Here is a 4,110-nt window from a genome sequence, read left to right as displayed (position 1 = left end):
TAGACAGGCTGGTGGATGGAGTTGAGGAAGACAGGAGCAGAGAGGACTTGGCACTTAAAAGTGCTAAAGTGTCTTCTGAAGAATGCACTGTTATTACAACATCAGTGCCATGCAGTCCACAAGAATCCATCAAAGATATGAAAAGGGGCCCATCATCAGACACACAGGGTGGAGAGGTGAAGGTGGTGGAAAGCCCAGGTAAGTCACCAGAGGTTCATGTTTTTATTTTATTTTATTTTTAATTTAATTTATTATTTTACATGTCGATCCCAGTTCTTTCTCCCTCCCTCTCTCCCTCCCTCCCTTATTCACTCTCTTTTACCCTCTCTGCCCTCTCATATGCACTCTAACCACCCTCCCCTCCCATCCCCCACCCAAATTCCATGTGTAGGGGAATGCCATCCAGTTGGGTTCATGTGAAGTAGGGACTAGGGCTTTGCTCCTGTCTCTAGATTAAGGCAGTTATCCCTCCATGGGGGATGTGTTCCAAAGTCCTTTTGTGCACCAGGGATACATCCTGGTTTCACTGCCTGAGGTCCCTTAGACTGCTCAGTCCTTCTGGCTGAGACCCATATTCAGGGGGGCCTGAGTCATTTCCATGCTGGCTTCCCAGCTATCAGTCTGGTGGCCCATTAGCTCCTCCTTGTTCTTATAAGCTGTCTCTATGTGTTTCTGCCTCCTGGTGTTGTCCTCTCCATCTGCATCTGAGTTCTACTTCGACTCAGTGTTTATGTATGGGTGTTTGCTCCTCTTTCCAACAGGCACTAGTTGAGGTCTCCATGGATAAGTTAGTTGTTGATCTCACTCTCACTCTTCCGGAAAGGTAGCCTTTCCATAGAAGCTCAAATTGTTAGTTGGCAGCAGTCTTGTAGTTCTCTAGACCTCATGATTTTAAAGACTTATGTTTAAATAGAGCCTATTGCATCAGGGTTGGCCACACACATTTGCGAGTGCACCTCACCAGTCTAGTACTGCTGTGCTTTTGAAGAGGTGTCTGAAGTTGGGAGCACTAAGCAGCACAGAGAAAGCTTCATCCCCCATGCAATTTCCCCAGTCTTTGTCTTTCCTGGATCCCCTTTGCTGTGGTAATAGAACCTCGAGTGACTAGTATTTTCTCTTTCCTTCCTGGCATCTGACTTCCCATAAAAGAAGCCTTTAATGTTTAAGCCAGTTCAGTTTCTTCAAAACTCATGATATTCAGATCCTCATCTTTTCAGAGCTCTGGAGAGAATAGAGGAAGCACATTAAAATACTCCTGAATTATTGCTCATCGTGAGGACTTTGCTGTGCATTGGTAATTCCGAAAAGACTATTTTGGTTGTATGTGATTGAATTTTCAACATCAGGTAGACCTCTGTAGGATTCTCCTAGTAGGTCAGGGAGATAATGACACTGACTGAAGTGCTAGCTGTGACAGCCTCAAACCTAGGGTAGAATCTCCAGAAATCACCTGACAATTGGCTGTGGGTGGCCACCTCCCTATTCTAAGATCTCTTCAGGTTACAGGAGACAGGGAGACAGAGAAGACCTGTTTTTTCACAGCACAGATAGCAGGGAAGACACAGCACAGAGAGATTCTTTTAGACTAACAGTGCCGGGGAAGGCCTGCACTCCAGGCAGTCTGCTCACATCTGCAGATGCGCTGTCACACCTGCGCATCCTTGCCCACACATGAACATACACATTCTGAAAAATGCACACATATCATAGACATGTACAAACACATGGTTCATATATGAAGGATTTCAAAGGAGAAATCACAAATATTGAAGAAAAAAGTTCTCAAATATGCCATCTAAATACATTATTACTTTTATTTTTTATTTGTATCATCTGGCTTTACAGCCTAAATAGGCCTTAACTTGAAATCCTGGCCCCTCACCTAGGAAATGCTTAAAATCCAAATATGCAACTACTGGGCTGGAATTTTACATATTTCTAAAGTATTGGTTGATTCTTGTCTGCACTGGCATGAGTCAAATCTCTCCTTGAATGACAACCTCAAGCAAAATTGCAATTCCCTTCTTAATTACACATTGGTGAGAGTCAGAGTGCCCCAGCTGTGGCCCTGTGTATTCAACAATCAGCATATTTAAAGATGATCTTAGAGAGTCAGTCTTAGAGAGCCTAAAGCCTGTGCACTCAGCAATCTACACATCTGCATAACATAACATCGGAGCAGAAGTAAGCTATTCTGTTCCTTTTGGACTATAGAAACAACCAGGATAGAGTATGTGGCCTCAGCTAATTTGAGGGAAAGAGCTTTGAGAAGAAAGTTCTCACCTGGATTGTGGTTGTATTATAGGCAGGGGGCTCCTGAAGTGATATCCAATATCTTTGAGATTTTTCCTCCAGGCCACCAGGCTGAGCTCTGCTCATGGACACCAGGTCCTGTAACCTCAGACTTCTCTCTCTTTTCCTTTGCAGGTCAGAACTCCAAAGGCCTCCCGCCCTGTAGTCCTTCCAAAGGACCTTTGTGATCAGTTTCTGCGCTGTGCACGGAAGAACACCAGGAAAGGCATAGAGACATGCGGTGTATTATGTGGTACCATGGTAAATATAGGAAAACCCCTTCTTGATCTGAGGCTGTATCTTATTCCCCTTTGGCTGCCCTTGACTCCCAGAGAATATATCTAGGGGCTGTATCCATACATATCCCTCAACAGAAGGAACCATGTGTGAAATGACATTAGCTAACTTGAATTTGATGAGTTTCTGTGTCCTGGTGATTACCTACTTTGTGCTAAGGCTTAGAATAGAAACTAAACACTTCAAGACCTGTGAGCAGACCTAATGCCTGCTGCAAACAAAACCCTAACCTAGGATATGCTATTGGAGACATCTCATGTTCATCTCATTACCCCTACATTTTTCTGTTTCCCAGGAAAGCACTGGAGCAGTCAAGGTGGGGAAACACTGGGGTGAGGGTAAAGGATGAGGGTCATTCACTGGGGTGAGGGCTTCATTTATTTATGGAAAGTTGGATTGACAGTAATTGTAACAAGTTGTTTTCTTGTGGCAGGTCAAAGAAGAATACCATGTGACCCACATAATTATTCCTGTTCAGACAGCAGGCCCTAATTATTGTTATGCGGAGAACGAGGAGGAAATATATTTCATGCAAGAGGAACTGGGCCTTCTGACATTAGGTTGGATTCATGTAAGCAAATTGATTTCACAGGTGGTGAGCCCAGATCTGTGTCTGCACAATCAAGACGAATTTCATCCATCTGTGAGCACCCACAGTCACTGGTGTTCTAGTGTTTAGTCAAAAGGCACATTCCTTGGTGCATTTCAGCTTTACTAATTTACCTCTTCCTCAGTGTAGTTCTTCATTGTTCCACTTCTTGGTTAATGTGTTGTGCATTGTAGACTCCCTAGGAGGTAAGAAAACATGGTGTAGACACCATCACCCTAAATGCTGTATGGAAGTATTTCACTCAGTCAAGAGAGTTCCCTCTGTTGATATCTTTTTGCCTTTATGAAGAAGTACTTGGTTTTGTACACCCAAAGAGCTTCTTCATGCAAAGTTGCATCCAAATTTGCTTATTTGCCTTACAATAATACACCATGGCAGATGGAAGTAGGTTCTGTGAAGCCAGGTGAAGGCAGGAGATAATCCCCTGGAGGCTTTTGTTTGCTGAGATTCAGAATACCTGGTAAATGGTGGGTGTGACAGCAGGAGAAGTGACTTTCTGACAGATAATAAGACCTAATGGGGACTGCTTGAGCACAGTGGGTTATTCCATAACAAAAGGCTGCAGGAGAACTGGTCATGGGTTTCCCAGAAGCCACAGACCAGGGACAGTAAGAGAGAGAATTCAGGATGTGACCTAGGGACAATCTCCATCAGCAAGGGGATTCAGTTCTCATGCTCGAGCTGGGGTTCATTGATGAGTTTGGCTTCTGAAATTTAAGCAGGCCATGGTGCCAGAGACTAAAAGGTTTAACTAATCCATAGAAATACAGTATACAGGCAGAATACTGGCATCCTGTCATTCAGGAGGTAAGATTTCTGGATGATGACTTTGGCACCAAAAAGTAATAACCAGAAAGAAAGAGGCTTGAAAAAAATGGGTTGAGTTTACGGCTATCTGGGAGTCTTACAGG

This window comes from Phodopus roborovskii, unplaced genomic scaffold (genome assembly GCF_943737965.1).
Source record: "Phodopus roborovskii unplaced genomic scaffold, PHOROB, whole genome shotgun sequence".
NCBI lineage: Eukaryota > Metazoa > Chordata > Mammalia > Rodentia > Cricetidae > Phodopus > Phodopus roborovskii.
The sequence above is the reverse complement of the archived record's forward strand: the minus strand, read 5'-3'. Positions refer to the sequence as shown.